The 13308-nt window shown below is 35.2% G+C and overlaps 1 pseudogene; it reads right to left on the bottom strand.

Moving 5' to 3' along the window:
• Nucleotides 1-4091: 4091 nt before the first annotated feature.
• On the bottom strand, nt 4092-12374 carry LOC110145510 (alpha-enolase pseudogene; annotated as a pseudogene).
• Nucleotides 12375-13308: the final 934 nt, after the last annotated feature.

Below are 13308 nucleotides of genomic sequence, written 5' to 3'. Positions count from 1 at the left end.
AAATAATATCTGTACAATTTAAACTCATTCATTATATATATTAATATATATTACATATATATTAATATATATACACATACATACACATATGTATATATTCATGAATTAAAATAGATAAGAAAATTCAATTTGATCTAGAAATATCATTCTATCAGGATTTTTAAAAATTTATATCAATGATTACCATTGTATTTAACATGGGTATTTAGAAATTACCCACTTCTTTCAATGGTCAGAAATCATATTGTGTATATATGATTTTGTTCCTCTCCTAAAAGCAGATAGTCAGATTTAAAAAACTTGCCTGCAAATAATTATTTTGGAGTACAAATGTCACTGGTGGAAATGTGAGAAAACCATAGGGAAGACAAGGCAGCCATCAAATGTGCATTTCTATCAGCTATCATGCTGGGCTAATGGAATTTAATGCCCTAGGGAAATTCTAAACAGTGGTATAAGATCACAACTTCAAATTCTCTCACTTGAGAGGAAGGGAGTTATATATTTAGCCATCAACTCCCAGAGTGATCTGAATCCCCTGATCATTCCCAGCACTAGGAGAGCACAGAGAACAGCCTTCTGTGCTTCTAGAAAATGTCCTATCGAGCCAGGAGGCAGAGATTCACACTTGGAGACTTTGGAGACTAGCCATGATATAGAGAGCTACTTGCAGTATTGGGAAGGGCATGGCAATAAATGTCTTCACTTTATATTGTTCAGGTCTTCCTCAGACCCTACATTAAATACACAGTTGTATTAATGTCACTGCTTCTTAAAGGTTGGTCACAACTTAAAAACAACAAATTACAAGACAATGGTGACTAAGAAGCCCTACCTCTGTAATTGGTGCTGAGGCTACCCACAGTTCATACCCTTTATATTCCTCTTTTATTTCTCATACTAGATTTCCCTCAACTTGAGTCAGTACTTCAGCTGGCCAAGAGTGCTTTTCCCATGAAATAAATCATACCTTCATGCCTGAGAGTTTTGATCCTTTGATTACCACATCTTTGTCAGATTGCACTTCCTGCAATTGGCATGTAGGGTTTTAACTCAATAAAAGCGTTAAGAGGTACCGTAGGAAATCTCCTTAGCTCCAGACATACGTCTCCCTGGCCCAACACACAGCAGCCACCTGATCTCCTCGTGAAAACTGTGATCAGTTGTCCCTGCCAGCAGAGTAGCGCCATTTCTGTTCCTTGTTTTGCTGGCCTGAGGGACTCAAAGAAAAACTTCTTTTTATTGCTGTCATTTGATCACTAAGTTGTGTCCAACTCTTTTGCGACCCCATGGACTATACCCCTCAGACTCCCCTGTCCATGGGATTTCTCAGGCAAGGATGCTGGAATGGGTTGCCAATCCTTTTCCAGAGGATCTTCTCAACCCAGGGATCAAACCCGGGTCTCCTGCATTGGCAGCCAGGTTCTTTACCACTGAGCCACCAGGAAAGCCCCAACGTAACTTGAGTCAATAAATTGAAGTTTAGTGAAATCCTTCATATGTTCTAGTGTAAACGTACCCCTCCCCTCAGCATCAGGACCTCTAATGCAGAGGCCAGAAGTTGCTCAATGAGGCAAAAATAAATCAATTGCATCACTAGGAGCAATAGTGAGACGGTACTCAGACAAAGCTGTTCCATCTATAGGGAATATTGAGAGTATTAGGGTCAAAGGCTTTCATGGACATTTTCCTAATTATTGCACCATCTTATTCATAGTTTTAATTGTCTTTCTAAGGTACTATTCATAATCCCATTGTAATAAATCAATTTGTTAGCCCAGGAGTAGATTTTCTGGCCAAGAGAGTGCAGACAGACAAGGAAAAGCCACACCCTTGTCAAAGCAAAACTTGCACCAGACAGTTAAACAGGCCCCCAAAGACCTTTTTCAAGACTATTTCAATAAAGAGAAAGACTGACTTCATCTCCACTGATATAAAAGATGGGAAAGATGATAAGCATTGGGATGAGCTCGTGGAAAAGTATTGGAGGATTTTGTGGGTAGGGTGATCTAAGGTGTGTGTCCAGCACATTGAGTTTTTCCTGGGTTTGCAAATATTTTTCTCTGTGTTTGTTAAGTGTTTGTTAAGTGTTGCCTCATGAAGTTAGCTGCCCCCTCCCTCAGAGACTAGGAAATCAGGGTGTTATCACCTTTGATGTTTACATTTCAAAGAGATGGTTCCCAGGTCCTTGAGAAAGACATTTCCTGAGCTATAAAACTGACAAGAAGTTAGAAGCAGATTTACATACATTTCAAAGGAACAGAACAAGAATTTACAGTCCAGAAAGTTTTCTGAAGTAAATGCTCTAAGAAAAGGCAGGTCAGGGGTCTGTCGTTAGAAGAAACTTGTCTAAATCTGTTAAGCTGAGGGGAAATTTAAAGTCTCCTTGGTCACCCAGAATATGTATCAATCAAGCATGAGGATAAATTATTTACCCTTTGAGGACAGAAAGGATCCAGTGTAATCAATCTATCCCTGGGTGGCTAACTGAGCCGCTCAAAGGATGGTGCCTTACCAAAGGCTTCACTTAAGGCTCTACTGCTAATCTGTTGAGCATTCAGCAGTCACAGTGTCTATTACAGATTCAATAAGAGGGAGTTCTTGTTGGGCCCAGGCATATTTACCAAGCCTGCTACTATGGTTATTCCTTTCAAGGAAGACTAAGGACAGAACATTTTTGTTGTTTTCTGAGTTGTTTGGTCAGCTATGCTTGTGCTAATAATTTTGTGATTGACTTTAATCAATTAATTTTATTAAGCCAATTTTAGGGATGGAGGTGTTTCAACGCTGGATGGTAATCCCTTTAAGGGCTATGCTTTAACTCTGTTCATTTTGATTCCTGGGGAATATATTTTCCAAGTTCCGACTCAGTGTACAGAACCTCCCTACTCTTGACATTCTTGGAATCCTAAGATTTGTATCTGAGTTAGCAATAGAGCTTAATTAATTAATTAAATCCTGACACAAGAGAAATACATGCACATCCACCATTGCTTTACAGTCAAGATTTTTTTTTTAACATTTTACAAATTTCTTCATAATAGCCTAGACTCAGAATAACCTAAAAGTCCATAATCAAGGGATATGTAAATTTGGGAATATTAATAAATGAGACATTATATACCCATGAAAATATATGAACTAAAGTAAATAAAACCACTCAAAAGTAGGGATGGGTCACACAAACATGTCAAGTAACTGAAGTCAGATCCAAATGAGTACATGCTATATAACTCTAGGAAGATGAAGTACAAAGCAGCCAAAACTATTGCACTGTGTTAGAGTTCAGGATAATGTTTATTTTAGGGAAAGAAATAGGGAGTTGGGACTGGAAGAGGCATGCAAGGGACTTCTAGAAGGCTGGAAAAGTCCTGTTCTTGATCTGTCTATGATTACAGACGCATTTGTGAGAAAATCTTTAAGTTGTACTTCCTACTGTTTGATATACATTACAGTATGTATGTTATGACTCACAATAAAAAAATAAAAAGAACAAAAACTAAGATTTCACAGTTGTGCATGCAAATCATTATACCTCAAAACATAATTAAACTTTTCTCAGTACTTTTTAAAAATTGCTTAATTCGAATGTTTCTTTGTTCACCAAAAAGAATATAATGTTACAAGAGTAAAATAAAGGGATATAATTTTTTCCTCATATGTTAACTTTTATTAATTGTTCTTTCTGATACATTAATTGCTTTTTACTGGTCACTGAGGCCTTTTCATTTTACACATAAACACTAAGTATGGTATTGCCTGTGGACACCTTAGAGATTATACTATAGATACTCATGACTCCAAATAGTTGGTGGGAAGAGAGATGACAGAAACAATGATTTGGGTCAATGACATGATTATAGAACTAAAGTTTCCAACAGGGTTTCAGATGGTCAACTTGGCTTCTGAAGCAGCTCTAAGGATGCAGTGAGAGAACAATACAGGAATAATAGAAGGAGTTAACTATCAGAAGCCCCTGCAAGTGTCAAGGGAGACCTTGAACTAACTGTGCAAACATCAAGAACAACATTCTAACCAGCCAACTAGTGACTGAAAGATTTAGGTGCTCCCCTGCTCCCAGCTTATTTGGCTCATCTGAAGCTCTTGCTAGCAAATTTAGCTTTGCTACCCAGTTCTTCAGCAGTTATGAGGATCTGGTTGTACTTGGTCAAGCACTGGGATAGGCAAGGCACATGAGTCTTCGTCTGCCCAGTGCAGGTCTCTGCCACAAGGTTGGCAATGAAGATGCCTTCAGTTTCCCCAGAGTTATGAGATACCATGACGTCCCACCTATTGGACTGGGCCAGCTTGCACAACCAAAGAGACCTGGCTATGAGCTGATCTGGTACACTTTGAGCAGGAGGTAGTTGCATGATTTTTCAACCATGGAAATCTGCTTCAGGCTGGTCACTGAGAGATCATTCCCCACCACCTGGATTCCTGTCCTAGCAGTGAACTTCTGCCAAGTTTCCCAGTCATTTTGGTTAAAAAGGTCTTTGATAAATACTGCTGGGGAGTTCTTGATGAAGGACTTATAAGGGTCTGACAACTGGTCAGGTGGGGGTACCTGCTGAGACCACTGGGCAACTTGACATCCAGGTCATACTTTCCTGACCTGAAGAACTGAGAGGCAGTCCAAGTCCATGCCAATGACAACCTCATGGTACACCAGCTGTCCTGATCTCATTCTTCAGCAATTCTAGGGCTTCTTTATTTCCCAGAAGCAAATTTGCCTTCAACCCCCGCCCCCCACATTGGTGGCAGCTTTTCCATATTTCTTTTTGATGATGTTCTTCAGGTTGTGGTAAACCTCTGCTCCAATGTGCATGGCGTCCCTGAAGTTTGTTCCACCAAAGGAGAGGATCAGAAACTCCTGTGTGGCCAACTTGTTTCCAGTATGAGAACCACCACTGATCACACTGACTTTCAAATTGTCAGCCATGTCAGCAATATGGAGGTACAGGACACCCCTTCTCAAAATCCTAGCCTTACAGACAGCCAGGGTCCCTCCCCAAATTAAGTTATCACAGATAATTTCCTAAATAGTATAGGCCAAGAGTATTATCTAAAGGAATTTTATAAAGTTAACAGAACAAATTAATATTTAGTCCAATAAGTAAAACACAAGTCACAATTTTGAGTACAACAACTATTTGAAGATTTTATGTTCAAACTTAATTGCTCACATGACAATATTTATTAAAGGTGAATAAAAATCACCTTAATTAAAGATTATATGTATTTATACATATTTTCCAGAGTCAACATTCTAGTTTATCTAAATACAAACTTCTTTATTCTTAATGAGTCTTTCCAATGTTTAGCATATTTTAAAGCTATCATAGGTGAAATTAGTAGTGGCTAAACTAACAGGGAATTTAAAAATTTCAGCCTACTCCAAAGAGGAAAAAGAAAGACGGTGAATTGTTTTGTCTCAGAAAAATAAACCACCCCTCTAAGAGAACTAATTTGGAATTAAGGAAAAAGGAAACTCACACAACAAAGAGAATTCATTTTAATAATCTATGTGAAAGTAAAAATTATTTGTATAGGAACAGGAAACTCATAAGTTTGAATAACAAATTATGACATAACCTTTAGGGTGAACTCTATTTCAGTATCATCCATATCCATATTTATTTTCTTCTAAAATTTATCTTGCCTTTATTTATATTCAACATAATGTCCCTATTATTCTTGCTTGGCTTCTCATTTTACTATAAAATAAAAAGTGTGCTAGACAAAATAAGGTAATATAAAGAAATGGAACTCCAGACTGCTAACTCTATTCAAGAAATCCCACTCATTTTAACCCAAAGTTCTGAATTAAATCATTGTTTATATTCTCCCATCTTACACGTGAACTACAATGCTAATCAAACAGCATAAATATCACAGTTTTTTTTAAATACCAGATATTTTATAAGATAAACTTCATAGGAAGGTGTATACTATTTTTGAAAGCTTTACTTATTTTGTCAAAAACATACTCCTTATTTATATGTTTGGCATTAACTGGATAATATTGAGATCATTTCTTTAGCTATTGAACATGAGGAAAAAAACAGTTTCTGCACACTATCAACTTGATGCAAATATTAAAATTTACAAAGTTTTCTCATATAATCTTTGTTACAAGATAGATGAGATAATCAGTACCAACCACAGACTTTGAAAGGTTAGGGATTAAGAAGACATAGCAACATAAAGAACACTTAAAATCTGTAATTTTTGACAAACTAAATCACAGGAGAAAATATATGCAAATAATGTGACAGACAAGGGGTTGATGTCCATAATATACAAACAGCTAATTCAATTTAAAAAAAAAACACACCCAAACTAATCAAAAGTGGACAGAAGACATATATAGACATTTTTCCAAAAAGGACATGTAGATGGCTAATAAGCATGAGATGTTCAATATCATTAATTATTACAGAAATGCATATCTAAACCATAATGAGGTATCATTCCATACCATTCATATTTGCTATGATCAAAAATTCTACAAATAATAAATACTGGAGAGAGTCTTGAGCAAAGAGAACTGTCCTACACTGTTGGCAGGAGTATATGGAAAACAGTTTGGAGGTTCCTTAAAAAGCTAAAAATGGAGCCACCGTATGATCCAGCAATCTCATTCCTGGTTATATATCAAGAAAAAAAAAAAAAAAGCCTAATTCAAAAGGATACTTGCATCCCAAGTTTAGTGCAGCACTATTAACAATAGCCAAGAAATGGGAATAATCAAGTAGCCATCAATAAATAAATGGTTTAAAAATGTGAAATGGAATATTACTCAGCCATAAAAAAGAATGAATAGTATTATCTGCAGCAGAATGGATGGACTTAAAATATAATGCCTAGTGAAATAAGTCAGATAGAGAAAGACAAATACTCCATGATATTACTTATATGTGGAATCTAAGAAATAGCACCAATGAATCTATAGACAAAACAGAAACAGACTCATAGACATAGAAAACAAACTTATGGTTACCAAAAAGGAGAGGGAAGGGAGGAACAAATTAAGAGTATGATATTAATAGATATAAACTACTATATATAGATAAGCAACAAGAATTTACAATATAGCACAGGAAACTATATTCAATATCTTGAAAAATAACCTATGCTGCTGTTGCTAAGTCGCTTCAGTCGTGTCTGACTCTGTGCGACCCCATAGACGGCAGCCCACCAGGCTCTGCCATCCCTGGGATTCTGCAGGCAAGAGTACTGGAGTGGGGTGCCATTGCCTTCTCCAAAAATAACCTATAATGGAATATAATTTGAAGAAAATAACTGAATCACTTTGATGTACACTTGAAACTAATGCAATGTCAAAAATGAACTATACTTCAATTAAAAAAATCTTTCTGTGGTAGAACATACAGTAACTTAATCATATTGTTGACTTGTATACAATTGAGTTATTGAAGTGTACTTTGAATTTTTTATAGTTTCTGATAGGGAAATATAAGCCTAAATATTGGTTTGTATTGCTTAAATGCCACACATTCACCTAAATGAAACACATCTCTAATTAAGAAGCAACTTAATAAGAAACAATTTTGATAAAGAAATCAGGTTCCCCCACTAGTTACCTTTAAATCTTATAGGACAGTGATCAAGAAAATGACTTGCAACAGATAACCATAATGCTAAAGAAGCACAGGCTTCGCATATAAAGTGATCTGTGTATGAAGGTCAAGGACAATCAGACTAGATTATTTTATCCATTATCTATCTGTAAATTCTAAATGTTAATAGCTATTCAAAGCTTAAAATAGAACCTGCTATAGGGCTTCCTCTGTGCCTCAAAGGGTGAAGAATCTGCCTGCAACACAGGAAACACAAGTGATGTGGGTTCGATCTCTGGGTCAAAAGGTCCACTGGAGAAGGGAATGATAACCCACTACAACATTCTTGCCTGTAAAATCCCATTTTACAGAGGAGCCTGGTGGGCTACAGTCTATGGGGTCTCAATGAGGGGGACACGGCTGAGTACACACAAAGCAAAACATAAATCAGACAAGATGTCTAACATTATAACATCAATGTTACAGAATGCTTGTAAGGATCCCATTGGAGCAATATTTCCCAGTGTCTTCTGATAATCAGGAACAACCCTCAGTATATCACTCACATTAGAATCACTTTTTAAAAAAATCTGTAATATTTTATATCAGTCCATGTGTTTTCAAAACGTTTACATAGAATCTCCCTCACTTAAAGGAATATCAGTCCTCAACCCCTTACAACTCATTTCAGTACCAAGTACAGAAAAGGAATATTAATTTAGTAGAATAAGTGAAAAGGTAAATGAATGAATAAATAAATATCAAGAGGTTGTTGTTAGTATAAAATTGCCTATATGTAATTAATATTTCAACAATTGTGAGCTTCATTTACTTTATTTTGAATTTATTGGAGATTTTTAGGAAAGACATTTCTAGATAAAGTTAGTGGCATATGAAATAAAATGCTTAGGAAGTAAATATAAATGTGCTATCACATTACATGTTGTTGTTCAGTCGCTAAGTTTTGCCTGACTCCTGACCCCAGGGACTGCAGCATGCCAGGCTTCCCTGTCACATTACATATTCCCATCACATTACATTACATATGTGTGTGTGTGTGTGTGTGTTTTGTTCTTGTGCTATCTCCTAGTTAGCTTGGCTTTGAAAAATAATTATACCTATTAATCCAGGGCATGTTTATGGTAAAGGATGTTGTGAAGAAAGAACAGGTTTTGAGGTTGGATTGGATATGTTGGATAACAGAGGTAGAACTTGCCCATGGGCTGTCTACCTACCCCATCATCCAACCCACTACCTGTAAGTATAACCAACAGTCACCAGAAACAAAATTCTAAAAAACCCTGTGGTCAGCATCCTTCTAGGGAAACACGCCTGTATAATGGCAAACAAAATTCACCTCAGTTACCTATAAACAAGGACTGTCATCCAGAAATTAACAGATTTCAAAGGAAAATCAATATTATCTAAAGTGAAATTTCAAGAAAAATAATTTAGAAAATTGTTAAAAAGAAGTAGATAATTTAGTGAGAGAATATATTTTAAGAAGAGAATTTTAAAAACTAAATCAATAGCCTTGACATATTAAGGAGTTAACTTTTGAAAAAATTAACTTTTAGTCAAAAACAGGTTAATGTTTTTAAAATGAGCCAATAAAATGGAATGCTTAGATGTATTAAAACATTTTTTAGAGAGAAAAAGAACTGAAAGAAAAAGTTTCTAACAGTTACTAACTGCTACTAACAGTCCTCAAATATACACATATATGTAAATAGAAAAAAAAGTTGAGACAGGGCCAATGAATGTAGGGGTTCCAATTTTCATGTGAAAGGAGTTTGAGATTATCAGAGCAATAATGGAAGAGGGAAATAAATGCCTTAGAGAAGGGTTATCAAAGGCAGGAATAATCAGTGGTCTTCAAATTGCAAGACACAAGTGAGTAGAAAAATGAAAGGGGTTACAATATGTTGATATGTATAAATAGGCTTTGAGAAAGCCAAAAATCAAAAAAAAGTTCACTAAAATAATAAGCAAGAAAGACTGATTATTTAGACTGATTATTTAAAATGAATAAGAATTGACTTTGTATAGAATCTCCACAGGAACTCTGATTAAATGATATAAAATTATTAAGGAATGCATCTGTATACACATTTTTAAAGTAACTAAATATTAACAAGATGAGGCAGAGAAATGATTTGAGATATGAAATTTTGAGAGTATTTATTTCCTCTGCATCTTCCAAGGAAAATAATTATATTTTTTAATCCAAGAAACAGGGATGACATAGACTCTGTGAAAAACAAAACATTACTGAAAACATACAATTTAAATATGAATCAAATTGAGAAAAAGAAATATTTTGAGCAAGTGACATGATAAAAGAAAATGAAATATATTGTTTATTTTTCTTGGAATACTACTAAGTGCTACAAATTTGATTTCATAAAATAACATTTTCTCCTCTTCTCAATATCTTTTTGAAAATTTGTTTCAATTGGGGGATAGTTACTTTACAGTATTATGACTGTTTTTGCCATACATCAACATGAACTGGCCATAGGTATACATGTGTCACCCCCATCCTGAAACCTTACACACCTCCCTCCCCACCCTATCCCTCTAGGTTGTCACAGAACACTGGCTTTAGATGCCCTGCATCACACATCAAACTTACACTGGTCATCTGTCTTGCATACGGTAATGGACATGTTTCAATACCATTCTCTCAAATCATCCCACCCTCTCCTTCTCCCACTGAGTCCAAAAGTCTGTTCTTTTGATCTGAGATACAGACATTTTCTTCTTTATGCAAGTCCATTTGCAATACTTGTTTCTACAACATCCAATAATCAACAAATCATAAATTAAAAAGCTGAGTGTTTGGATTTTAATCTTTAGAGTCTTTAATCTTTACAGAATAATAGCAGCATTCTTACATTAAGGCTAGAGCAGAATATAATGTTTTAAGTCTTGCCAACTGAAAAAAAAAATGATATGACTGGCAGTGAATGAGATATTTGTGGAGTAAAAGGTTATATTGAAAGAAACTTAATACGTATATACCACTCCTGAGTAATGAGTTAAGGGGAATGTTCTACACTTTAAAAATATAAAACTAACCAAAAAAGAAAAGTTTGTAAGAGGAAATAAGTTGGGAGATTGTATAAGTGTTCTAAAAAACCCATTTTTCAGAGCAGGGTGTCAACAGTCACTACCTAATTAGATAAGTCAAGAAAGGAGGAACAAGTCTATATCTGCAAATATTCTTACAGATTCCATTCCAGTTTATTTAAGCAGAAGGGGATTTCTTAAAGAATTTTAGACATCTCAGAGCATTTTCAGGAGTGCTTGAGAGTCAATCCTGGATGCTTCACAGCTTGGCACAAAGCAGTCAGATGCATGGAATCTAGAAAATAAATAACCATGGTGTAGGGGCTCCTCCAGCTCAGACAATAATTAATGTCTGTGTCATCCACTGCTCTGCACACATGACTCTCAGGGCTTGTCACCCCATGGAAGTGTCACACAGCTGCCCTTGAATAACTGAAAACCTTGTGTGCTTCTTAAAACAAGTGTATACCAGTCACCAGGTGTTGCTCATTTCTGCATCCAAGTTCAATAAGGAGGCATCCAATCAGTAAAACTGTCAGTCATATGCTTACATTCTAGAACAAGTGATTCTCCAGAAATGCAGAATGTTACCTATTTGGAAATGTTATTTATTTATTTTTTTTGCTTAAAACATAAAAAAATTTATTCTCATTGCTAGAGGCCAGAGGTCCAAAATCAGGTATCAGAAGGACTATACTTCCCATGAAGTCTCCAAAGGAGGATCCTTCTTTGTTCTGGTGGCCCCAGGCACTCTGATAAACACATCACACAAATCTCTGCCTCTGTGTCTTTCTTTTTAAAAACCATTTCTAGAAATTATTATAGAGACAAACATTACATAGGACTGTTCCCTAATTTTCCCCCCAACATTATTAGATATATCATTGACACATAACATATGTAAGTTTGAGGTATATGATGTGATCATTTGGTTCATTTACATAGTGCCAAATGATCACCACAATAAACTTTTAACACATTCATTCTCTTACATAATTACCATTTTATTGTATTGTATAGTGTAATTCTAACAGATGACATTATAAATTAATATCCCAAATATTTACAATTTCACTTAGGTGTTATATGGAAAAAACAATTTCCTCAGTAGAATTTTATGTTAACTATGTTTTACTATACATATGTATAAAACAGAACAAAGGGAATCTCACTTAAAATGGAGTCAGGAGGTCAGAAGAGGAAGCCCTCAGGCACTACCATTTCAAGTCAGTGACAGACCTCAACAGGAAGCATTAATTATAGGCCCTCACAGAAAGAATGCTCCTTGTTCAGCATCCAGCCCAGCCAAAGGGAAACACCACACCATCCTGAACTCCTATTAAATGAACCTTGGTTCAAAACAACCTCTCTGAATTTCCTTTTTTCTTTATGAAGTAGCATTCCTGTTCTTTGTTTATTAGACTTGCCACTGGCTTTTGCTATGGGTTGCTTGTCCTAAATTGCCATTCATTCCTCTGCTATTCTTGAAAATAATCCATTTTATTGGCAAAACAATAATGTTTTGTTGTTATTGTTGTTGTTTTAAGGTAATAATAATAACAGGGCTCTGGAGCAGATTCTCTAAGCAAAATACTACATACTCACCAATAAACTAATACTGACATCTCCTCAAATTAAAAATAATAACTATAACTTCAGTTTATGGAATACTTATCTCCCAAGTATTTTTTTCTGTACCTTCTCTTGTTTAATTCCCATAGTAGCTCTCAGATCTAGGCACCATTAGTCTCACATTATAAAGAAAAAATGAAAAGCATTGAAACTAAACAAAACTTTCATATGGTAAACCCAGACAGAAAATGGCAGAACTATGACTGGAATCTAGATTCCAATATCCATGATAGCACATACAATCCCCCCAAAACTCAAACACAAAGTCATAATGAGATTGATAATTATCTAGTATGTATAAGAGACCTTTTTGAATTAAGAAACCATACTGCTGTCATGAAAAAGGTCTAAATTAGGAGGAAATTCTTAGCATGAACACACAAAAAATTAAGAATGGACATCTTTCATAATAATCATGCTAATCTATTTAGGATATTTAATAATTTATTGACTGTTCAATTAGACTTTTAATTAGGCATGAGCATATATTGATGATATATTGATTATTCATAAGGCCAGTGTTTCAGCTGGATAAACTAAGAGGGATTCAGCCATGATCAGTTATATTTTGACATGTTTTATGAGCCACTGGAACTGATTACCAAGGGTATGCCTATACAAAGAATCTAGAAGTCTCCTTTGAGAGTGCTTATTCAAAGAAAGATGAGAATCAAGGCAAATAAGTATTGCTTAAGAAAAATAGCATTAGGTAAGAAACATGACTTAAAATGTGTATGTTTATTGCCTATTCTTCATTTCCCCAAAAGGTCTTGTGTAAGAAATCTAGAAAAATGATATGATAAATGAGAAGAAGAAGAAAAAAAAAATATATATATATATATATATATATTAATGTTTCACTGAATTATCTGGATGATATTAGCAACCAGTGTCTCAATTACTCTTCTGACACAAATGCAAACAACTGCTTGAGTGAGATTAATAAAATGTATCCATCTCTGTTCTCAAGGCAAGAATACTGAAGTGGTTTGCCACTTCAGTATTCTTGCCTTGAGAACAC

The sequence above is a fragment of the Odocoileus virginianus genome, chromosome 12, assembly GCF_023699985.2.
Source record: "Odocoileus virginianus isolate 20LAN1187 ecotype Illinois chromosome 12, Ovbor_1.2, whole genome shotgun sequence".
NCBI lineage: Eukaryota > Metazoa > Chordata > Mammalia > Artiodactyla > Cervidae > Odocoileus > Odocoileus virginianus.
Note: the sequence above shows the minus strand (reverse complement) of the source record. Positions and strands in the feature narration are given on the sequence as shown.